Below are 26,656 nucleotides of genomic sequence, written 5' to 3'. Positions count from 1 at the left end.
GTTTTCGGCAGCATGCACATATAAACAAATACAGTTTAAAATCTGTATTTTGAGGGGGTGTGTGTGTTTATCTTTTTATTTCATAAAATTTATGCACTGCTTGACTGCAAAAAAACAACAACCAACAAACCCTCAACCCCTGTACTAGTGCTAATTCCACTGGTACCAAGTTGTGAAGTATGCTAATAGTACAGAGGTGCCGCCTTGCGCTGAAGATTGGGGGGGGGGAGTGGTAAAGCACGGTGCGTGTGTGATGTCACACACACAATGAGTGCCTGTGACCAGTGGCATAGTGTGGGTTGTCAGCACCCGGGGCAAGGCAAGTAATTTGCGCCCCCTAACCCATGGATTTGCGCCCCCTAACCCGTGGATTTGCGCCCCCTAACCCTAACCCCCAGATGTTGCGCCTGGTGCGGCCGGCCCCCCCTGCACCCCCCACGCTACGCCACTGCCTGTGACATCATATACGTGTCACTCTCACATTGTCGGGAGGAGGCCTTACCCGGCACTGAACAGCTTCAATTGCTGCAGTTCCTTCTCTCTTGCACTTAGGAGGGACCTGCCTTCGATGTTGTGTTGCATTCAGCTCCACGGTCCCACTCAATAATCCCACACACACACACACACACGGGCGCTGAGTCCCCTATTAAGGAATTTTGCCACTTGCTATCAACATCAGCAGGCAGAGTTTCAAATCTCCCCTCCCCTCAGACTCTCCCCTCTCATACGCCTTTTTTCTGTTCTGGGCATACAAGCAGGTATTTCTGCATCTGTGTACTTAAAGAATTGCCAGGAAGTATGCAAGAACAAGAGTGGGACGCAGGTGGCGCTGTGGGTTAAAGCCTCAGTGCCTAGGACTTGCCGATCGAAAGGTCGGCGGTTCGAATCCCTGCGGCGGGGTGCGCTCCCGCTGCTCGGTCCCAGCGCCTGCCAACCTAGCAGTTCGAAAGCACCTCCGGGTGCAAGTAGATAAATAGGGACCGCTTACCAGCGGGAAGGTAAACGGCGTTTCCGTGTGCGGCTCTGGCTCGCCAGAGCAGCGATGTCACGCTGGCCACGTGACCCGGAAGTGTCTCCGGACAGCGCTGGCCCCTGGCCTCTTAAGTGAGATGGGCGCACAACCCCAGAGTCTGTCAAGACTGGCCCGTACGGGCAGGGGTACCTTTACCTTTACCTTTATGCAAGAACAAGAGACGCAGGTGGCACTGTGAGTTAAACCACAGAGCCTAGGACTTGCCGATCAGAAGGTTGGTGGTTTGAATCCCCATGATGGGGTGAGCTCCCGTTGCTCGGTCCCTGCTCCTGCCAACCTAGCAGTTTGAAAGCACGTCAAAGTGCAAGTAGATAAATAGGTACCGCTCCAGCGGGAAGGTAAACGGCATTTCCGTGCGCTGCTCTGGTTCACCAGAAGCGGCTTTGTCATGCTGGCCACATGACCCGGAAGCTGTACTCCGGCTCCCTCAGCCAATAAAGCGAGATGAGCACCACAACCCCAGAGTCGGTCATGACTGGACCTAATGGTCAGGGGTCCTTTTGCCTTTACCTTTATGCAAGAACAAATGCCCCCAGCCTTGAATATGTTTCACAAACGGGAAAATGGAGGTTTGTGCTTTGGGTGCATAATATCCATTTGCATTTAAAAATGATAATACTGAGTTCATGAGTAGAGGCAAGTGGCGTGGGGTGCCAGGGCACCAAGTTCTGGAGGGCGCCAGGGAAGAGGCAGCCGGCATTAGCTTGCTGCCCTCGCCCACCTCCGCCATGCTGTGCCAAAGCAGCACCACATCCGGAGCCTCCACCTGCCGTGGCCACCACAGCACAGGTGCCAGGAAAGAGGCAGAGGCTGGGCACAGCACCTCCTGGCATTAGATCTCTGCCCTCGCCCACCTCGCTGAAGTAGCGACGTGCCCGGAGCCTCTGCCTCTTCCCCGCCAGAGGAGCCACTCTCCAGCCGCTGCCTGCCTCCTCCAGCCCCATAAAAAGGTCAGCAACTCTGGGAAATGGGGGGGGCGGGCACTGGAGGGATCTTTGCCCCACAGCGCCAGATATACTTAAGACGGCCCTGCTCATGAGCAAGCGTGACAAAGAATGGCAGGGACTACACTCGAAGGCGGTGGACTCTCCTTCACTGGAAGTCTTTAAGCAGAGGTTGTCCCTATGAAGCGTTTTACCTTCTTTTTTCTTTATACTGCATTCAAATTCCATCCTCCCCCCATGGCATTTGAGGGGCAGATAATAAACGGGAGGGAGGATGGATTAAAATGTGACAGCAGAGGGTGGAGCAAAGCAACCAGCAGCAGAGACAGAAACAGTGTTTTGGAAAATGGTGTGGCTAGGTATGATGTAAAAATAAAAAAGAATGTTTTAATTAACAAGTATGCCCTGCGACGTTTTAGAAGACCATCTCTACTATTGTTCTAATAGGGGAAAATAATGCTAAACAGGTCAGTGGAGATCCAGCCCAGGACTGGATCCTGTATTTGGACCCCCAATTTTTATAGCACATATGCTCCCTGAGAACAGAGAATATAGCCACTCTTGCTTTAACTGAGCCTTCCTCCACCTGATGCCTTTTAGGCATTTTGGACCACATCTCCCATCATTGCTGGTCGTGTTTCCCAACCTTGTGCCTCCAGCTGTTTTTGAACTACAACTCCCATCATCCCTGACTAGCAAGACCAGTGGCAAGGGATGATGGGAATTGTAGTCCAAAAACAGCTGGAGGCACAAGGTTGGGAAACACTGGACTATACTGATTGGGGATTACAAGTATTGCAGCCAAAAACATCTGGAAGGCACTAGGCTGGGGAAAACCACCTTAGAATTTTACCCTGCTGCTGTACAATAAAAATGTAAAGGGGGGAGAGAGAACAAGTTAAATCTATAAGAGATATAATAAGAGACAGCAACAGAAGTGATAGCATGTAATGGCAATAAACACATTTTATTCACTTTCTCCACATTTTGTCTTCAGTTAATACCAGATGCCAGGCACCTTCAGCATGACCCTGTCTATTTCCTCCATCTACTTCATTTCCAAACACAGCCTCCCATTGTCCTTGACTGCTGCCCATTAACAGCACTCTCCATAAATCTTAATTGAACACAGCAGTGCATCACAGGCTTTTCCTTTCTCTAGTGAGTTACTTAACCCTTCAGACACAGAGTCCACAGCAAATAACAGGTGAAAGTAATGAGGTGTTCAGAAGGGAATGCAAGTGCTCGGGAGATCACTTACAGGGGCAGAGAACACAGAGATCACACATAGTGGGAGAATGCTACAAAAGGTTGAATTAGCTATATAAATGCAAGTGGTAATTTTTGTGTACATTCTGTCACAGCAAATCCCGGGAAGGGAGGGCAGGCAGAAGAATTAGAGAGCCATCATCTCTATTTGCAGGAGATGGGAGGTCTAGAAGCCACATTCTAATGCATAACACACAATACTTTTCTTCAGATTCATGACACTTAAGTCCTGAAATACACAAACGATAGCTGAGGTGATGAAATTGTTCCCAGAAAAGTGGACTACTTCAAAACGCAGGTGGGAGCGGTAATAGTTGAATACTCTTCACTACTGAAAAACAAGCAAACCAAAACAAGCCTCTGACACGCTGAGGTCTTTGACATAAGCTCAAGTAGTTTACAAAATGAATGCACAAAGGGGGAATGAGAGGAGGCGAAACACGTGACCAGGCTCTGCTCTGGACTTCTACACATTTATTTGGAAGTCTGCATGGAGCAAGATTGAAAAGCCATAGGTTTCCCATCAGCAACTACCCAGCATGGGCAGAGACGTCTCTGACATGAAGCCTCCATGAATGCAACTTGCTTTTTCAAGGTTCCTGGTTGTGCATAGAGAGTGCTTGGGTGTGTACAAAGGCTGGTAGGGTGGGGTGGGGTGGCATTGCTTACTTGGGTCCCCAGTGTATAAGGTGCTGCCAGTAACTGAGAAGGGAAGTGGCAAGTGCAGTGGCAGGGCAGGAATGTTGGGTTGGGCCTGCCACTGCACCAAACTCCCCACCATCTCCTCCTTGGTAGCAACCTCTGCATTGGGAAGTCAGGTAAGCAGCGCCACACCACCGAGCCAGCCATTACTGGTACAAAAGGGTCTACTGTTTGAAGACCATCAAATGAACACATGAAAGTGAGGATGAGCCTGTTCCTTCAGACTCACATTTGTCTTACACACATACTGCAAGAGGCTATTGGACCCACATTTCCCATGTAGCAATATAGAAATCTGTGGAGCAATTATACTTAAAATACTGAGTACAGTATTGCCTTCCTTCAGAAATGAAGAGGAAGAGGAAGATCAGGGGTCTGGAGTGTTTCTCCTTTGAGAAAAGGCTTTAGAAAAAAGAGAGGAACATGATGGAGTTGTGGAGAAAGATGCAGAAACATTTGTTGCCATAGGATGCAATAACAACACTGTCACTGTATTCATGATTACGCAGAAGTAAGTCCCACAGAGTTCCATGGTACTTACTCCCAAGTAGATGTATACAGATTTGCAGCCTTAATGCATTTTGTTAAAAAACCCCAAAACTGCTGAACTTGTGGGCATGCTGGTGGCAGCATAGACATCATGAAGAAGAGGAGGAGTTTGGATTTGATATCCCGCTTTATCACTACCCTAATGAGTCTCAAAGCGGCTAACATTCTCCTTTCCCTTCCTCCCCCACAACAAACACTCTGTGAGGTGAGTGAGGCTGAGAGACTTCAAAGAAGTGTGACTAGCTCAAGGTCACCCAGCAGTTGCTTGTGGAAGAGTGGGGAAGCGAACCCGGTTCACCAGATTACGAGTCTATCGCTCTTGACCACACTAACTAGGTGCCCAGTTAGCCCAGTTAGCAGAAAGCTGTCCCATGAACCTTCCACCCTGACCTCCATGCATGGCACATGTAAGTCCTGGATTCAGAGGATGCTAGGACTCAATAGTGCATAAGGGCTTTCCATAGGCATCTGGTTGGCCACTGGGTGAAAAAAAGCTACGGGACAAGACAGATGACTGGTCTGATCCAGCAGATCTGTTCTTATGTTCTGATGAGACAAGTGTTTCCTTTATCTCAAGTTCACCCAGAAGTTCTTCCATAATTATGCATTGTCACCCTTTTGCACAGAAGTGCAGGACTCACTTAATTTTTGCAAATGTCAACTTCCTCCTGCATTTTATCTACAGCACTGCTAATGCCTTCAGTAAATCCTGGTAACAACTGCCAGGTAAAGTTCGATGCTGTGAATGAATCAAGAACCTGTTGAACCACAACGAAAGGAACTGACCACTGGATGATGCTGTTGCACTACGGAAAAATGCCAGCTGGCTCATTAAACCGGCTGTAAATCCAAAGAGGCACCAACACAAAAGTTCAGAAGTGATAGTTTCAGGTGTTTTGCTTGTCTTTAATTACTTATAATCATGCAGCGACAGATGTCACATTCTTCCTTTCCTTCCCTGGTAACTGCAATTTGCCCACACTTACATGTCATTTTGAATTCCCAAGCACTACATATGTCTCACCTCAGAGATTTCAGAATCTGTCGCTGTAAAGAGAGGCACCATTCTTAATATGCAAAAGAAGAGGGAAACAGTCAATGTTTCATGATTTAGCAGGATTTTAATTTCACAATCTGTTGAAGGTGAAAAAGAGTATTGCACCGTGGAATAGAGCTGGGTTTACAGCTGTTTGCCAAATGTAACGAAGCGTGTGTGTGTATTTTTGTTATGCGCTGTCACCGTTTTATTAGTAGGCCATTCCTAACAGCAGGAATTCAATACAAAAATTGGCCACTGAGTGGGAATATTCTTATTTTCATTTCTCGCAGCTTTTTGATACTTTATCTTCCTAACAGCTTTGGGGAGGTGGCGGTTAAGTATTTCTGAAAAACACACACACAAAAAAAACCACAATTTAGGGGTATCTCATAGCTTACTTCCAACACTCACATCTCATCAAAGAACTATCTAGATACAGTACTTTAACAATCAAAATATAGTTTGCCTTTGCTTCATGACCCAGAACTAGAGATTTGCTTTCTGGTTTAATTCAGGATACCACAGTTCAAATATAGGTAAGAGGGGGAGAGAGAGAGAGAGAGAGAGAGAGAGAGAGAGAGAGAGAGAGAGAGATCAGAAGAACAGGTTAGAAAACAGTGTGAAGGGAACTGAAATTAAATACCTTCAAATTATTATGGGTGGTGTTCAGGGAAGACCCACTGAAACTGATGGACATAACTGAGGTCCACTGATTTCACTCTGAGTAAAACTTAGTTGAATATTGTTCTGTATGTATCCAAAATAGAGGTCTTTAATCCTGGACTCCTGAAACAAGTTGCTAGTCTCTCACTGCCTCTGCCAATATTACAGCTGGACCAGAGGAAAATTACAGGTGCCTCAGCAGATCAAAGCATGTTTGGACAAAATGATAATCCTAAAATATGTTTAAAAATAGGGTAAGAGTCAAGCACATTGGGTTGAATCCAGCACATGTTATTATCTGAGCAGAACAACTTCTACTCATGCAACAAAAATAATTTTTCTCTGCTCCCCTTGCTCACTCCTTATACCAGAAAGTTGAAGGAACTTCTAGAGGCCTGGGGGACAATGGGAGGAGAAGGAGAGAGAGGAATTTACAACCTTTTATTTAGATTTCATTATTCCAAAGTCTTGAAAATGGTAAATATTGGCACATCTTTATCACAAAGGCATATAAAGAGGGTTGGAACTATTCATGCTTCTTTGTTGTTGTTTTTTAATAATTTTTTTATTAAGAATTTTGTTAATACAATAAAGAAAAAAAGACAGAATAAACAGAGAACAAACAAAGAATAAAACAAACATAAAGTTATACATCTTGTAATAACTATCTTTTCTTCATTTTTTCCTTTTGGACTTCCTCACGTCTCTCGCTCCTACATTCCAAGTTAATAAAACTTTAGCCAGCAACTTATCACCTTATTTTCATGGAACTATTCATGCTTCTTTGAATCAAGTCTTATTTGAATCAAGAATGTTTAAATTAGTCAGGACAAACTTAAGTCCCATTGAGTTTAGCGAATCTGCCCTAAACATAACAAAATCTGTATTCAAGTCCATTAAGTAAACTTCATGTAACATGAATCAATACTGAATCTGTTTTTCTTAATATAATAAGTGCACCCACATTAAAAGTATGGAACATTGCTAAATAATGAGGATGCTCAGATTTAGGAAATAAAATCTGAATTATAGGAGGAACGCAACCAACAAAACTCAGCAGACGTTTCAGAGTGCACAATATCTCATACTTATGAAATGCAAGTTTCAAAAAGATTTGAATTTAAAGTTTTCTAGTTCTTTGCTATCACTAATCTAACTGCAAGGATAAGATCTTAATTAATTGTATTCTTAAACTGAGGAGTGTACCAAGATAATAGGGCTAGTTTGAGATCTGGTTGTAGTAACTGTCATGTCACCTGATAAATTATTTGAAATATTTTTCCACCAAAGGGAATAATTTTTGAGCAAAACCACCTCATGTGTATTAGGGAACCTGGCAAATTGCATTCCCGGCAGCAGAATTTGGATGTATTGTGGTTAATTTTATTTAAACCGACTTGGCACATGTACCAGTCATGTGCTATTTTTAGAGTACTTTTTCGAGTCCTAATTGAGATAGATCCCAATGGCAGTCTAGTCCAAATTTATTTCTAATGTTTTCCCTCTACTTCTTCTCCAAAAGCTCTGCCCCATTTTAGTCTTAATGATATAAGGGGAGGGGTAGTCAATTGTGTGAGGATTTCATATAGTTGGGGGGTTATTCATTTTCTGAGTGGGCTGCTTTAATCAAATAATTGTTTAGGTTGTATAGTGCCTGAGCCCTTATGTTTGGTTGGTTTAGGAAGTGTATGATCTGATGCATCTCTAACCAGTCATAAGATATATCTCCTAGCGTAAAGTTTTTTTTCTGGCCAGACCATGGCCAGATCTAGATGTTATTGCAGATGCATTACTGGTGCCAAAACAGCAAAACAGCCCCTTCACTTTTTTTCTCTTGATGACATGTACTAATACAAATGCCTGATGTGATGCTATCATGCTCCAAATTTCTTCGTCACACACTGTGTTTCCTTGCCTGTCTTTTGTGGAGTGTGGCTTTCTCCCTATTAAAGTGCAGAGTGTTTGAGGACCAGGACATTTGCAGGGAAACTGAAATGCTTGTTTACAAAGCTATGGTACTACCAACCTTACTGTATGCTTGTGAAATATGGACCACTTATAAACACCATCTCTAACTCCTCGAAAGATTCCATCAACAGTGTCTCCAAAAAATTTTACACATCACTTGGGAAGACAGGCGAACTAATACCAGTGTACTGGAAGAAGCAAAGATCACCAGTGTTGAAGCAATGATTCTTCAAGATCAACTTCGTTGGACTGGTCATGTTGTGCGGATGCCTGATTATTGTCTTCCAAAGCAACTACTCTATTCCGAACTTAAAAATGGAAAGCGTAATGCTGGTGGTCAGCAAAAGAGGTTTAAAGACTGTCTCAAGGTAAATATAAAAAAATGTAGTATAAACACGGACCAATGGGAAACACTGGCCTGTGAGTACTCTAATTGGAGACCAGCTTTTATTAAAGCTGTCATGGGCTTTGAAGACACTTGAACTCAGTATGCAAGGGAGAAACATGCTAAGAGGAAGGCCCGCTTGACAAATCCACACCGTGATCAACTCCAACCCATAAACCAATGTCCCCACTGTAGAACGACATGTGGTTCCAGAATTGGCCTCGATAGTCACTTACGGACTCATTGTTAAAACCTTGTTAATAGAAGACAATCTTACTCAGCTACGAGTGATTGCCAAAGAAGAAGAAAGGGAAACAGGAAGTGTGACAATGATGCCACTCACAGTTTGTTTCACTGAGCACTGGGAGATAAGGAGATTTTGTTACTGGGCACAAATTGGAAAGAGTGAATCTACTTCCTCTCTCTTTCAACATGCACATAATTCTACACTGAAATATATATATTAAATATACATTTTTCACTTTATTTTTCTCTCAAAATACACATTTGTAAATGCATTTTGCTATGTTTGTGACTGTTTTGTGCCAATACATTTGGGAAGTACAAAACCCAGTGGATCAGTGAGGTTTCAGCGCACACAGTAGTCTGGGAGGTGCAGATCAGGTAAAGTCATTTTTGTATTGGGATTCCTACAAATCAAAACCCTCAAGTATCTCTAGTGGCAGCCAATATCACCAGTTAGATCTAGTTACGATTTAACAGGAAATAAACCCTAGGTATATGGTCTGTGCTCCTTGGAGAAAGTGTGGGGTATATAACTGCAATAAGTAAACATATGGTTTTCATGCAGCTATAGAAATAGGTGTGTCTGGGATACAGTATCCCCACTTTCTATAGCTTCTAATGCCTGTTGTGGATTTGTTACTAACCAGTGTTAGGAAGAACTGCAAAGGGGGATGAAAAAAAAAATTAAATAGAGCTGCAAAGAACACGGGCTCAAGTGACACCTCATGATTTTAACTGATGACGTTTACAAATGACATGCACTGTTCAGTTGTTGTCTGTAAGTAATCATCAGTTCTTATCTGACTGAAACTTTGCAAATACTTTCAGAGTGAAACTTGTTCTTCCCTGATCTGAAAGCAATTTTAGACAACATATTACTGCAGGAGGCTTATCAGGTAAAGTGTCTCAGTCAAAGGAAACTGTACACAGAATACAGATTTTGCCAGAAGCCAACTTGCCCATTTTAGAGAGCTGCCACCAAACAAACAATATGAAAGATTTGATCGCCGGGCACATTTGTTTATTCTGGAGAAACTCTTTTAAGAGAGGCTGTTTAACAATAAGATTAACAATAAACTGGGCTGCTCTCAGACACCACATTAATTATTCAACAATACTGCCATAACATATGAATCTCTCAGTGAAGCTGAGTCCTGTTCACAAATCCATGTTCATAACCTGAAAACTGCACCTTCCAGGGGTTCCTCATATGTGAGTATGAGCCTTGATATAAACATTCATTTTGGCTCTATTAAACCCACCCCATAAAGGGATGCAGGTGGTGCTGTGGTCTAAACCACAGAGCCTAGGGCTTGCCGATCAGAAGGTTGGCAGTTCGAATCCATGGGACGGGGTGAGCTCCCGTTGCTCGGTCCCTGCTCCTGCCAACCTAGCAGTTCGAAAGCACGTCAAAGTGCAAGTAGATAAATAGGTACCACTCTGGTGGGAAGGTAAACAGCATTTTCGTGCACTGCTCTGGTTCGCCAGAAGTGGCTTAGTCATGCTGGCCACATGACCCAGAAGCTGCATGCGGACAAACGCCAGCTCCCTTGGCCAGTAAAGCAAGATGAGCGCCACAACACCAGTCGTCTGCAACTGGACTTAATGGTCAGGGGTCCCTTTACCTTTAAACCCACCCCATCTGACCTCTTTTCCAAAGGCATAGTATATCTGCCCTGCTAGATGACTAATCTACTTGCTGTACAATCACTATCCTCTTACAATTTCACATACTAGCTAACACATCTTGCACTACTAATTTTCCAGGGTTCACCTGGACCCAGTATTTCACAAAATGGGTCTAATACTACCATTTTTTTCTGCTGTGTATTTTTCCTTCCTACATATGCTTAACTTCGTTCATCAACATGATGCTCCCATTTCTTCTCTTTCACACCTCTAAAGAGTCATAGAATTGGAAAGAACCCCAATAATCATCTAATCTAACACCTTGAACACTCTCGCAGGAAATCCAGAATTGCAATATTCTTGATAGGTGGCCATTCAGCCTTTGCTTCTAAACCTTAAATGAAGAAGAGACCACCACTATCTGAGGCTGTCTGTTCCAAGGTCAGACAGTTCCTTCAATCAGGAAGTTCTTTCTTATGTTGAGGTTGAAATCCTCTTTCTTGCCCACATGTCAATCACCTGATATCACTGTGACGTTAGTTGATGCTGTGCTTTGAAGCTCCAATTGTTGGGACTTCAAAGCACAGTGTGGGCTGTTTGAAAGTCCTTTTGCAAACAGCCATGCTCTTTAAACAACCAAAAACTGAAATCTTGAAGAGCAGTGCAGGGCTGTTTGCAAAAGGGCTCTCAAACAGCCCACACTGTGCTTTGAACCTTGCACTTGAACCTTCCATGGAAACCACTGTTAAATTGAAATGGAGTGGGGGAATCTATTTTAGCAGCCATTTCAATGTAAGTCACTTCCTCCTCCTAGAGTATGGCACATTCTCACTGCCCACCAACTAACTGAACCTGGGACCTGCTGCATGAAAAGCATGTGTTCTGCCATCGAGGTACGGCTCTTCCCCATTGCTGCCATTACCTCTTTAATTGTCAAGGTAGTCACAATGAAATATAATCCATATGAATACTTCCTCAGGAAGCGGTACACCAAGCTGAGTACAGCTATTACGCCTCTATTGCTATGCAAAAGAAAACAATGAAAAAATGGGTAGCAATATTATGAGCCACATGCTTTTGCTGTGCTTGTGTGATATGGGATGGCAGCCGGCTCCCGTTCTGCAGAGCCTGTCAGAATTTTATCTCGCAAGTCCCTTCATCTCTCAGGTGACCGTATCTGCAATAGTTTCACCCCGCCAGACTTCATTGTTTCAAGCCTTCTCAGGGCTGAGTGACAATTCAATCAGAATGCATTTGGGAACAGGATGTACAAACAAATGTCCAACTCCTGCTAAAACATTCTGCAGCACACATCTGCTTTAGTTTCATATACTTTTCTTTATCGTCATATCAGTGATTAGTGGATGGAGTCTGCTATATCAAAAGAGCCAAGCTGTCTGTGAAAACTACAGCTGGGCGGAAAGCAAAAAAAAAAAGGGGGGGGAGAAAAGTAAACATGGTTGCCTCTAAACACCTTGGGTGCAGGAAACGCAGAACAGTATAGAATGATTTCAGAGTACAAAATTTATTCTCGTAGTTCCAATCCAGTCAAGCCTGCACGGAAGAGATGGTGCAGAGTGCACACAGTCCTTTAAAAGAAGTAGTAGCTAGGTCAAGTTAGCCATATTGATTTGTGTGGAATTGGGGAGTTTTCTCGTTGGGCTGTGTACTTAATGAAGGTGTCCTCTTCTGTTTATCCCCATGCTAGCTTCAATTTGTTGGTTAGCTTTTCTAGTAGGGCTGTTTCTCCTACAGTTTGGTACCAGTGGTCCATGTTCATTCCTGACAGGTCCTTCATGTCAAGGAACCTTGCACACACACTGTGTAAAAGAATGAAAGTTTATAACCCCCTCCTCTCTCCCGCCTCCCCCTCTCTCTTCTTCCCCAAGCTTATCCTGTCTCACATTGAATATAACTGATCTGCAGAAAAGATTCTACGAGCAGAAGAAATTGTTAATGTTCACTTATTTGTCCTAAAAAGAAATCATGAATTTATGAATCCCCCCTGCAATGAAACCCAATGTGAAGCATTTTGATGATGCAAACTTATATTTTGTTACTAACAGTTCACAGAATGCTGGACTGAGATTTTTGATATATTGCCCCAGACAGAGGACATATGGTCAGCAAAAACATTCCAGTAAACTTTGTGTATCACTTGCTTTCCCCCAAGGTATTGCAAGGAATAACATCAGCACTGCAGATTCATTTTAAATATACAGTACTTTGCGATTTTGTTCCATTTTAAAACTAGTAGCTAATGGAAATCAATTACAGAAGTGAAGCTTATCCTTTTGAATGATGTTTCCCATAAGCTTAAGCAAAGCGAGGAAGCATAGCAATTAAGTGCAACATATCTCAAGGTAACGTCAGGACTGTATGCTAACTATGATTTATACATTTTTATTACTTACATATTCCAACTGTCAAAATGGCAATCTGACTTTAAAGATAGCTTCCTCAGGGTAGCCTTCACTTTCCTCACTAAATGCTTTGTAGCTGTTAAGATGTTCCTGGAAAAGAGGCAAGCTTTTTGCCTGTATGGAACAAGAGAGAGGGAAGAAAAATATGTCTGCTGTTTCTCAGTACAGTGGTACCTCAGGTTAAGTACTTACCGTATTTTTCACTCTATAAGATGCACCAGACCCCAAGACGCACCTAGTTTTTGGAGGAGGAAAACAAGAAAAAAAATATTCTGAATCTCAGAAGCCAGAACAGCAAGAGGGATCGCTGTGCAGTGAAAGCAGCAATCCCTCTTGCTGTTCTGGCTTCTGTGACAGCTTCGCAGCCTGCATTCGCTCCATAAGACACACACACATTTCCCCTTACTTTTCAGGAGGGAAAAAGTGAGTCTTATAGAGCAAAAAGTACGGTAATTCGTTCCAGAGGTCCGTACTTAACCTGAAACTGTTCTTAACCTGAAGCATCACTTTAGCTAATGGGGCCTCCTGCTGCCACCGCGCCGCCGGAGCACGATTTCTGTTCTCATCCTGAAGCAAAGTTCTTAACCTGAAGCACTATTTCTGGGTTAGCGAAGTTTGTAACCTGAAGCGTATGTAACCCGGGGTACCACTGTATATACATTTTCCTTGCTAATCACCCCCCCCCCCCCTTAGAATCATCAGGGGAAAACTTAAAATAGAAACATTAGTATTTCAAAAATACTACACTCAATATTACACAGAATTACTCATTATATTTAAATATCCAAATTCCAAATTCGTAATGGAGAATTCAACCAATATGTGTTTTATGCACAAATGAGCTTTAGGCATTCCTTCCTGCTGTGTTTTGCATTAAGAATCTTTGGTCAACTGCAGGTTTCTATGCGGTTTAAAAAAAACCCCCAACTCCTATAACTTTCTCTTAGGCATTCATTACTTTTGTTCTTCCAGCATTTTAGCAAAAGGTTAGTCACACAGTTAGCAATGTGTACAACAAATAATTCTGCAGTTGATCTGCAGGACTGGTTTGAGTCGATCTGCATTTCTTACACTTTGAATTCTGCTTCAGGTTCTGAGCTGTTGTGTATAAAATGAAGCTCTGTGTTTTCCATTCATTGGAATCTAAAAACAACTATTTCTTTTCACCCTTTTGGCCAAAGTGGATGAAATGCTCAGGTTCAGGAGCCCTCCTAGAGTGGGCTAAGTCTGCCAGTTTTGGGGCAAATACATCAAAGAGTTTTGCACAGGTACCTTTAAACTTTGATTATTATTTTTTCATATATAGGAGAAATCTCTTAAGTTTTTGATTTTCTGCTAGAGTTGGATGCAATGTGTAGTCATGGTCATCCCTTTTTAGGTGATGAGGCCTGGGAAATTTCAGAATAGTAGCTATAGTGGGTCTTGCCAGTGGGATGGTAGAATAGTGAGGCATCTAATCATAAGCTTGCATTTTTATTAAAGCTTATATGTTTGATCAGGGCCTGTATCTTAAAAAGCTTAATGATTTTCATAAATGTTTTATGCCAGGCAGAAGACCAGCTGCCTAAGAACCTTGGCAGAATGTTTTTCTCCTAGACAAGGCCCCCCCCCCTGATTTATAGCAGAAAACAATTCTCAAAGTCGTAAAAAGGGAATTACAGGCTGACAGCCAAGGTTACACTGACCCTACAAATTAAGGGTGGATAAATAGTAAAATGAGCCATATCTTCTTCCTAAGGTTAAAAAGGTCAAGAGCAGTGAAAAAGCAACTGGTCTGGCTGGCAGAAACAGAACATTTTTGGGAAGTCTTTTCTAAAGCTGTTTCTTTCTTAAACTAAGATCCTTTTAAGATTTCTTTTCCTTTTAAAAGGTTATTTATGTATTAAATATATTAGTTTAAATATAATTATGCAAAGGATTTAAGAAATGCTAGATTCTTATTTCATATAGTTGGAAGAGATCACAGGGGCCATCAGCCACCAGCCCCCCCCTTGCCAGACAGGAGACGCCATCGAGCACTCCTGATATATGGTTGTCAGGCCTTTTGTTTAGAAACCTTCAAATGAAGGAGATCTCTCAATGTTGATGTGAACTCAAAATCCTTGACATATGTTTAAGATAAAAATTCAAGATTAATCATCTGTTTTGGAAGGCAATAGGGCAAGGAGGGCAAGAGGTGAGCTGGTAATTAAGATTCCTTGTTGAGACACATGTAAGATATATTACTACTTATTTGTCATTTATAGATAGAAGAATATATAGCTTTTTGATTTCCATAAAAGGGCAAGAGGAAATGGGTGTATCTTTTGTGATTGGTTCTAGCAAACAGCCAATAGGAATTTCAACCAGGCTGATTGGACAGAGGCAGCCACAGGAGGAGCAAGGGGGCTGGATTAAGGAAATATAAGTGCTGGCCAGAATGGCAGGAGGCCAGGCCAGAGCTTGGTAACCATATACCACTGTGCCTCATATTTATTTGTCTGACAAATAAATTATTATTTTAATTTCTCTATTGCTGCGTTGAATATTTCATTCCAGCTAAGCGTTAACCACAAGCAGGGTGCTACAATAGGAATCAAAGTGGGTAAGGGCTTGAAAACAGAACGTGCATCTGCAGGAAAGACTGGATCTGTAGACTGAAAGCAGCACCAGGAACAGATGTGAGTTGCATTCACTAGATTGATTTCTGTTCCAGACATGGGACAAATAAGTAAACATTAACAATATCTGTTCCCATTTCTGTTGGAATTCTTCAACCCCCAGCCCCAATGAACTTGTTATATAAATGTTGTTAGTAGGGGTTGTTTTCTGCTGCCTCACCTTTGGGGGGGGTACAGTGAAAATCTGACTGTAGAACTCTGTGAAAATAATTTTGTGATAAAGAGACCTATTCATCAAAATGAAAGATTACTCTCACCCCCCTTACTGCCCTCTCCTCTTGAAGTATGGGTGCTTCCTCAGTCAGTTTTGCTTTATTTCTTGTGGGGTAGAGAGAGTCATGATTTAATTGAGAGAGAGAACTCCACAGGGCTTATTAAATCCCTGTTCCACAAGATGCCTTGCTAACAGCACAATCTTACTTGGGAACATGAGCACATTCCCCAGTTCACCTCAATTTGCCTTGTAATTTTGGGGTATGCACAGAGCTGATGTAAATATTTAGTGCATACCCACCACAGATGTAAAAAGGTTGCTCTTTGGATAGACCTATGGCAGATAACAATTTTTGCATTGGTCCCTCGATCCAAAAGCTGAAAGTTCAACAATTCTGTAAAAAGCACAGCCATTTTCTTCTTTTTTAGAAAACAAGAAGTCACAACCTTTCTCATAATGAAAGGCATGATGCTTGCTTAGGATGTGATCTGTTGATATGATGCAGTGGGGTGAGGGAACTTAGATTTAATGCATCTGTCCTCTAATCTGAGTGCAGTTAAGTTATGTGAGCTGTACCACAAAAAGGGATGAGTTATGGCAATTGTCCCTCAGGCTCGAATAATATCTATGGATCTATGATTTTTTTTTGTACATGACACTCAATATAAGTAAGAACAGCCCACACAAAGGCAGCCAACAAGGGAATGGGCAAATTTGATAGGCTAGACACATCATCCTACCACAAAAACACTGGCAACAACTTTGTGAAAATAAAATTGAGATGTACTGAGCTTAAGCAACTAAAGAAGTTTTAAGGGAAGTTTCATGGGTTTCTTCTAGAGTTTGACTTTTATTGACAGTATACTTTAATATGCATACAATAATATGTATTGCTCCTTGGTGGAAGAAGCTGTAATGAATTATACAGCTTTGTACTGTTTGACATCCCATCAGATATCAAACAGATAAATAACTATTTGACTTTTAGAAGGCATCTGAAGGCAGCCCTGTTTAGGAAAGTTTTTAATGTTTTGTTATGTTTTAATATTTTGTTGGGAGCCACCCAGAGTGATGGGGAAAACTCAGTCAGATGGGTGGCAAATAATAACAATAACAATTCAGACTCTTCTGTTACATTTTATTTCTGAGAACTTAATTTTAGTTATTAAGGGTGAGTAATCATTGCCACCTAAAGTAATTGTGAAATCATCTGTTTTGTCCAAATTAACCACCACTGAGTTTTATCCATTTTTCATTTTCATTTCCCTGGAGGTTTTCAGCCATATGGACTTTGACACAAAGTCACAAAAAAGTAATCAGCAAACTATTCCTTTAAATTCAAATTTATGGTTATTGAGATTAAAGTCCCCTGCAGTATTCCTATTGGAGGTTTCTTTGACACCCGAGAGTACTGGGGGCCACCCCTGGACATGTGGATTTCATGGACACAACCCATGATATCCACAGCATGTGCATGTTAATGTCTTGAAATGCTTTCTTTCTAACTATAACCTTGCTGAAGATGTAAGCCAACTTTGGTCCACATATGCAGATACATGGACTTGGAAAAAAGATCAAAATGGGCCTAGCTGAAACAAAATCACAATCCTGTTGTCAGCTCAGAAGTAACTTCCACTGAATTCAGGGAGGACTCAGCTATACAGCTGCAAATAAAACATTTTAAGTGTGTTTTAAGTGCAATATACAATCCGCCACTAGATGGCGATGCTGAGCCTTATGGAAAATACAATGTACAGTGGTAGCTCTGGTTGCGAATGGGATACATTCCAGAGCTCCAGTCAGTTCTGGAGGGATTCGCAACCTGAGGTGCTGCTTCTGCGCATGCACGTGGCACAGTTGAGTGTTTCTGCACATGTGTGCAGAGCATAGAGTGCTTCTGCACATGCGCGCAGCAAAACCCAGAAAAATACTTCCAGGTTTGCCATGTACACATCCCGAAGGATACATAACTGGAGGTGAACATAAGTAGAGGTACCACTGTATTTTTAAAAATGCCTTTTTAAAAAGTATTTTCAGAACGTTTTTTTATATGTGTGGATTCCTCCTTACTCTCAAGTAAATCTGTAAGTCCAGCGACTTTTCCTTCTTGATTATTATTTTTTGACCCTGCCCATTTCTAAAATGGGCAATGATGTGCAAGTTGTAACCAGCTATTAGCTATGAACTATTGTTGGCTGCAACTCTCACTTGTACAGTTACTTTTGGATTTTCTTACTAATTTCCTCTATGTTCTTAGAAATAATAACTCCCAGGGCTTCTAATTTTATAGATATTCCTTTAATAAAACCCAATTCATTCCCAATTTTACAAAAAGCTTATTACAAGGATTATGTGAACAATGAAAGCTTTCTGCCTACAGCAGAACCATAACACATTTGAAAGAAAAACACCCGAGGACATTTAAGGCATTTGCTGCCAGCATCGCTTTCTTTTTATTCATTCGGTTGTTTAGTTATTTAGTGCTAGGACTATATGGTTATTTTTGGTTTGTACATCCAGGCATGGATCTTAAGGTAAGTTAGCAGCTTAGGGAAATGCACAGAAAAAGAGTTTCACATCTCCTCCTTCCCACCACATTTCCCTGTGAGGTCCAAAGGCCACTTCAGATCATTGTGGTCTCTTCCAGAATATTGTGCATTGTGTTGAGGGCACTTGCTGGTACAAAACGCCTTCTGAGAATGTTCTCTAACATTAACTTACCTTACAATCCAATCATGATTTCGGACAATTCTGAGTCTCCCATTAACAGCTGCATCCCACATTGTCCAGGAGGTCTCACAACCTTCCAGACATGTTTTGCAGGGTGCAGGTGTTTTCAGCAAGGGATAGGGAGCTTTTCTTCTTTGAACTTCTTTAAGTCCTCTTGCCTTAGGATCCAAGCCAATGAAAACACAATTAAATAACAGGTCACAATTATATCTATATCTGTGAACAGGATTTTTTTTTAAAAAAAATAAAATACAAAATGAGTAGCCAGTTATACCTAGGAGCACTCATGTGCAAAGCCGAAAACTTTGCAACCCTGCTTCTCAGCTGAAACTACCGTATCTTTCACCCTATAGGACACACTTTTTCCTCTCCAAAAATGAAGGGGAAATGTGTGTGCGTCCTATGGGGCGAATGCAGCTATCCCCCGACCTGGTTTGGAGGCTGGCGGCAGGGAGAAGCCCGTTTCTCCCTGTCACCAGCCCCACAAGCTGGGGGACAGTGGGGAGGCGCAGCGCACCCAGGCTTAGCTTCGTGCAACTCTCCGCAAGCTGTGGGAGCCCGGCGCTGGGCTCCCACGGCTTGCGGAGAGCTGCCTGTTCTGGGGGCTGGGGGCGGGGGAAGCTCGGGCTTCCCCCACCCCAGCCCCGTGCCTGGGGGGGAAAATATTTTTTCCCCTTTATTCCCCCCCCCCCAAAAAAATTAGGTTTGTCCTATGGGCCGGTGCGTCCTATAGGGCGAAAAATACGGTACTTGTCTGTTTTCATATTTCATATTCCACTAATTGCAAAAAGTGAGCCCTGTCTTTATAGGGTCCCCCCCCCCACTGGGCCTGTCAAAATTTGCATCTGTGTTTGCTTACAATACAGGAAACCTCACAATGAAATAAGGCACATCAGACCATTCATTCCTGTGCAATCCAATGCCCCTTGCATGTTTCCTCATTTGGCACCGTGGCCTATACAAAAGTGCGTTCTCAAAGAAACAAAGTGTGCCTCCGAACAGTCAATATTTTGCGAGAGGTTCTCAAGCACTCACCGTGCATGTAGGTTTGTGCAATTAAAGTGGATTAAAGCACTCTGTTGCAGCAAATCCACTTAAACAAACAAACAAAAAACAGTGCTTCCACTTCCAAGGAGGACCAGGAGACTGATTTGCGCCACAGAAGACATTCTGTTTCCTCTTTTCTCCCATACCTTTTACAAGGCAAATGTAACTAATGGGTGAAGCTATCTGAAGCTTCATTTTTCCTTTCCTTCTTCACTAGGTATAGCAGTGAACTCTAAGAATGGCTGCCAGAACTCTGCAAGTTCCTGAAAGAAGGAAAATAAACAGTATATGAATTGAGCTGGTGGTGTAAGAGTCCCACTTAACAGGGTCTAGGGGAAACCCCAGCTCTTATTGACAACACATTCCTCCTTGCAAAACATTGTCATTGTTCAAGCATGTTCTTGGATCCTGTACAATTTTTCAACGCTTTCCATATTTTCCTGTAATGTTCATTTTTAGGGCAAGCAGACTTCTGCTTGCTCATCTCTTTTTCAAACAAAGCAGTGAAACTTAAAGTAAAGAAACAGATAAAAGTATCTGTATTCAATGTTGGATCTAATCCTGAGATTAAATGTTAAATCTCATGATAATGTGCCTAATTACCAGGCTTATCTCTATATAGCCTGAAAATCTCTGCAGGAAACTTACTGATTATTAATTAAACTATGAAAATCAACCTTTTAATTTATCAACCAGATATGAATCCTCGGCTTGCAAGCTCAATTATACTGGATCTTTTAGAGTAATGTTTACATTGTATCATCTTTTAGTCGGAGATCAAATCTAAAATGAGCCTTTTGGAACCAGAATAAATCCCCCAAATTGTCACTTAATAAAAGACCAACTTTGAAGTTCCTCTGCGCTTTAGCAGTAATGTAGTACATTACTACATCGCAGGAAAGAACTGCACTTTGGCTGATCACTATGAAAGGATTTGGGAAAAGACAGCCGTCTGTTTCCACCCCACCCTCTTCCCGATATAACTAAACAATTCATTAAGTGATTGGTTTCAGTTCTCCAAGCCGTTGCTGTGCTATGCTTTCAACTGAGAGAAATATTTTCCACAAAGACTATTGAATCTATTTGGTACTTGTGGTGATTGTGGTTTGTGAGAAGAAACACTGTGGATGAGTTGATTCAGACTTCACATACAACAAACAGACTTTTTTAAAAAATCTCACTATTGGTGTGTGTGAAGAGGCATTTTTCTTGCTGATTGTCCACCCTGGAGGGCACACTGCTGTCCACCAGTGCAATCTTCTATGTTGTTCTGGAGGTTGTTGTTGTTGTTGTTGTTGTTGTTGTTGTTCTTGTTGTTGTTGTTGTTATTTACTGCCCCATACCTGGAGGTCTCAGGGTGATTCACAGAAAAGATCACAATATATAAACTCAAAACAAAAACAATAGTTCAGTAACACCCCCCCCCCCAAAAAAAAGAGCCACATTTTAAAAGGGCATAGGAAGTCAATCAGGGCAATCAAAGGCCTGGTTAAAAGGAACGTTTTTGCCTGGCACCTAAAGCAGTATAATGAAGGTGCCAGGCGAATGTCCCTGAAGAGAGCGTTCCACAAACAAAGCTGGAAGTGGGAACATTTGGGACATTCAGATTTAAAAGGACTAAGAAATAAAGTTTGAGCTTTACTTTGAAATATAGAGATCTGGATGGAGAAAATGGACCTTCTTGAGATAGAACCCTTCCAAGATTGGGTGTATGAAACTAAAGATTACCAAAAAGATGGCAAAGACTATTAAAAAGACGGCAAAGCGGAACAGAGAGAGATTTGGACATAGATGTGGGGTCTCCAGGTTGACAGCAGACATTGATGGACATTGGGGATCATAACCGGGAAAGGGGGGAGGGAAATTTGGAATCCAAAGGGTGTAAAATTATATTCTGTTCTTTATTTTGTTATTTCATTCTGCTCTGCGTATTAAAGAGGGGAACTCGTGGAAGAGAACAGGGGTCGATTTTAGGAGAAAAAAATATTTTCAATAATGGGTCAATGATAATGAGCATAAAATTTGGGGTAAGAACTTGCTGAACTAATGTAATGGAATTGGAATATAAGAGGGTGTGAGGTGGGGAAGTCCTGGAAAGACGTTAATGAAAATAAGGCCTAAAAGTAAATGTTATCTTGTTCTTTTTTTTTTCTTTTTCTTTTTTCTGTCATATTTGGAAATTTCAATAAATATTATTTAAAAAAAAAAGAAGAAGAAGAAGAGAGCATTCCACAGATGGGGAGCCACTGCAGAGAAAGCCCATTCTCGTGTTGCCACCCTCTGGACCTCTTGAGGAGGAGGCACAGGAAGGAGGGCCTCAGGAGATGATCTCAGGGTCTGGGTAGGTTCCTATGAAAAGAGGCAGTCCTTCAGGTACTGCAGTTCTGAGCCGTTTAAGGCTTTATAGGTCAAAACCAGCAGTGGACAGTGTGTGAGGTGGTGTGTGAGATGGTGCCTGGGTCACAGGGGATAATCAGGAAAAAGTCCCCCCTCATGCTCATCTGTGGGAACATCCCTTGAACAAACGGCTGGTTGGAGGATATTTCCACTCTGCCTCTTGATTCCCCCGCTCCTGCCTCTGATTCTGGACTGTTCTCTGTCACAGCCTCTGCCTGCTCACTCAAGCCTGTCTCCTCCCTCTTCTCTCTATGATCACTCATGGTCATCCCATCAAAAATCCCCTGGATTTTCTTTCTGGGGGTTTCCTTGTGGGTTCCTCAGCTGGTGCCTCCCACCACTCTCTTGCATCCAGCCAGTCCATGACACAAATCTTTGCACCTGGAAGGCAGCACACCTCCCGTGATATTCTGTTATCTCTGTGTCTTGCTCCCAGAATCAGTCTCTGAGGTGAGGGAATGTGATTGATTTTGCAGCCCCTGTGAGACAGCATGGATCCTGGCAGTCCTGCTTCTATGTGTCACACATTTGTCTCTTGCAATGGGTAATCTTCTTCCTCCCTTGGGGCAACCCTCCTGCAATGTTGTTTCAGTACCATTCGCTCTGCCCTATCTAGAATTTCCTCATCTTGCCCAGGAGTTCGAAGTGGACAGGTGAACATCAAGTTGCTGAACCTTCTCTTCCAGCAAAGCAACCAGCTTGCCCTTGCTGCAGGTGTAGTTTTGCACGTTCTCAAGTTAGAAGACAAACATGGCAGAGTAGTTCCTTCACCGTCTATGTCTCCACGAAACCGCACTCTGGGTCTCTCCCTCAAAACACCCTTGCGAATGCCCCAGTTTGCTGGTCATGAGCTTCCAGAAGCTGCAAACAGCTAAATATATCTGCTGCTGGCTGCTAACTCCTCTCATTTCATGTGTGTATCCACAATGTGCCACACAAATAAAACTCTCCGGGGCTATCTTCTCTGCATATCGAAAAGGTGTACAGTATATTTCAGAAGGGGGAAATGTTGGTTTTCTTTGGCAAATAAATATTTGGACACTCTTGCCAGTATTAAAGTCAACAATTCAGCAGATTTCATCAACCACTGGTGCCTGTTAGACCATTGCAATCATCATTTCCCCAGTTTCTTGCTCATAGTTGCATGGCACGGGAAAAGCCCTGAAGTCTCGTCCCTTCCCATTTCCTGCTCTCTTGTGCATGACTCCCATTTTCAGTATTGTTCATGGATAAGATACTGAAACAGCAGCAGTTTTTGTGCTAAATTTGCAAGACAGTTTCACATGTTGGCTTAAAGCTAGCCTTGGTATTAATGCCAGCATTGATAGGACACTGTATCACTGTTAATTCTAACAGTGGATGTGGAATTATGGGTGTGGAAATAAATACAGAGAGTAGTAGGAGGTGGAGACGAAGCACAAATTAGAATTAAGAGACTGGGAACATTTACAACTACACAAAGTCATAGCAAGACTACAAATATATAGAATTTCTGTTTTCTTCTATGTATTGTATCTGTGCTGATTCACTGAACAGTGGTGAAACATTTTCAGAGTTGCAAGGGCATGGTTTTGCAACAAGGTTACACTCTTTTACTTTGTTCACAATATATTATCAATTTATTATTTTGTTCTTCCACTATATTCTTTTGTAAACACTTTACAGAAACCTTCTTTGGCTCTGAGACTGCTGAGCCCATCATAAAACTACCAACTCTTGCTGAGTTTTAATTTTCACCCTAAAGAAACAATCAATAAAAGTTTTAAATGTTTTTCATTGTTTTTTTTTAAACAAGGATATTCTCCTAATCTACACCATTATTAGAAGCCAAACAACATGTTCGGTTTTTTAATGAAATCCCACACTAGGGCTACCATCGGTTAAATTGGCTCTTAACTCTTTGTTATGATTAAAAACACATCATTTTCAACTGGCACCATTAATAAAACATGGTATAAAGTTTCTTATAACTAGTATGATGATGATGATGATGATGATGATGATGATTTCTTACCTGCTCTTCAACATAACGTCCCAGGTTAGGTTACAGCAATTAAAAAATACAATACACAAATTGTAGTGACAAGAATAGAGTGGATCCTAAAATGCATATAACCAATGTGTCAAATGTCATGGGAAAGAGGTGTGTCTTCAGCATATGAGCTGTAAATATTTTGCACATAGCAAAAACAGAGTGACTCTATGGCTTGTGAGGGCCCTGTTCTGACTTCAGATTATAGTACACCATTGTGTCCATATAGCGGAAACCACATCTGTTTCAGATGTAAAAGAGAAGCGGAAATGGATCTCATCAACATAGTTAATAAACTGCACTCCAAGTCCTACAAGTCTACTGGCTACTGTTTCATTTACTAAACTCCAGCCCAGTGTGCACTTTTGCTTACCTCACCTGTTTATGTGAGTGGTTTAATTTGACAGTTCATCTTGGATTGTATCTGTCCCCACTAGTGGTGTAGCAGCAGTTGCTGGTGCCCAGGGTGAGCACACACCAGGTGTGTGCATGCGTGCGCAGGGCGGGGAGCAGTGTGTGGGGGGGTGCTGGCTCAGCCACCACCACCGATGCCACTGGAGCAGCCCCATGCCCACCAGAGCAAAGTGGGGGCCCACCTAATTGCCCGCCTGTCTGCACGAGAGTTGGAGGGAGCTGGCTGGCTGATGCAGCCCTTGACAGGCAGAGAGGAGCACCAGACTGGGCCATGCTGCCGTTGCCTGCATGGGGGAACCTAGTTCGTGCCCCCTCAAAAATTGTGCTCCCGATGCTATGACCCCCCCTGACACCCCCATGCTATGCCCCTGGCTCCCATTGCACATAATGTCCAATTGCCCATATTGGACATAAAGATGGGTGCGAGCTCTGCATAGACTGAAGAAAAATGACCTTGTGGAATATGGACCTTCTGAGTATTGAATGAATGCAACTGATCCTCAAAAATGCATAGCAGGGGTACCGATTTGGGCCCAGAGTTATGGGTGCCCAATGTGCGTGACATGATGTCAGGACGTCACGTTGTGACACGACATTAGGACATCACATGCCCCATGGCACCGGAGGTCAGGTTCCGAGGTCTCACAAGGCCTCAGGCAGCATCTCCAAGGTCTTGCGAAGCCTCGGAGATACTGTCTGAGGCCTTCCGAGACCTCGGACGTGACTTCTGGTGCTTTGTGAAGAACCAGAATTTTTTTGTGGGTGCTCTGGCCCCAAGGGCGCCCTATAGTTGGAGCCCCTGGTGCATGGATAGAGCCAAGCACCCTATCTTGACATGTCAATCTCGTACCACTTGCATGTAGTCACTTGGCTTAAATGTATTTAACCACATTTAGATATAAATAAGCATGTTCAGAAAGAAAGGTGTTCAGAACATAATTGTCCCCAAAGTTAGTACCCATAATGAAGTCTAGCAGCAATGTCTCATTTAGAAATACCAGCATCGTCATACCAACTTATTCTGCCAATTTGAATTCTTATTGCTAACTTTAAGTAAATCTTGTGCATACCAGCAGATGCATTAGACTAGGAATGCATCCTTTTGCCATTAATGTTTTGTGGAAGATGCTTAAGACTTCTTTGCTTATACGAAACGGTGGCGAATACATTCATAATTGCTATCGTGGGGCTGAAGCTGTGCCATATGGTATACAATAAGAATGTGCTCATCTAGATTTACTAGAGCAGAGTAGATTTCCTTAGTCGGACTATTAACTCACACTCATTCATTCCCAGGCATTCTGCTTCAAACCTGCAGTAATACATAGTCATGAGCTGTACTGGTTTCTGCTTCGGGTGAATTTAAGAAAACAGACTTCTAAAAACAAGTTTATAACAGTTTTCAGTCTGTGGAAGCCTTAACTACTGACATTTAAAATACACCTGTTGTATTGTATTGGTTGGAGATAGTTATCCCAGGTATTATAAAGAGAAGCTGCCTTAAATATAGATTTTCCTATGTCAAGGATGGAATGTTTGGATTGTCAGTGAAAATTGGGAAGGGCTGTCCTGGCAAATGTGCACATTTTGATACAAAAGTGGCTTATTGTTGTTGTTTTTTACAGAAGGTTGGGTTCTGTCTTTTTAATTTTAGAAAAGGATAAATAGCAGCCTTTCCTTGTAGTGTTACTCAGAGCAGGCAATGAACTCTTGCCTCTGTGAGATGTCACTGTGACATATGGCATCTGCTTGCTTGATGCTTTTGCTTACCCTAATGCTTTCTGAATCAAAATCAGGACAGAATGGGGTTGAAATGGTCTTAGTCATAACTTACTCTGTGATCTAGAGAAATTGTGGGAGACAACGTACGCTATACATTGTCAAGATCTAAGGATAATCAGAGTAGCAATGTGTTTAATTAAAACTAAGCCTTCCACAAATATACATGGATAGCAATGGAAAAAAGTAATTAAAACATGTTTTGCAATGCTTGATGAAGTGACATGGGAATACCCAAATACCAACCAGTATTTCAGTACTGTTCCATAAACGATCATTTGCAGTATTCTACAATTTTTAGAATAGTATTTATAATTCAGTGAAGGGGGAGATGTTTTCTCTGCAGAAATACTTTTGGTAAAATAAATACTTAAACAGGTTACACATAAATCCATCTGAGCATTATAGTACATCCAAGACATCTCATTGTACAGGAATCAAACTTGGTCCAAAAAGCCAAAAGAACATTCTGAGATTAGAGACATTTAAGGAATTCCTTATTTGAGAATTGCTATGCAAAATAGAATACACAT

Source organism: Podarcis cretensis, assembly GCF_951804945.1.
Source record: "Podarcis cretensis genome assembly, chromosome: 4".
In the NCBI taxonomy this organism is placed as follows: Eukaryota; Metazoa; Chordata; class Lepidosauria; order Squamata; family Lacertidae; genus Podarcis; species Podarcis cretensis.
Note: the sequence above shows the minus strand (reverse complement) of the source record.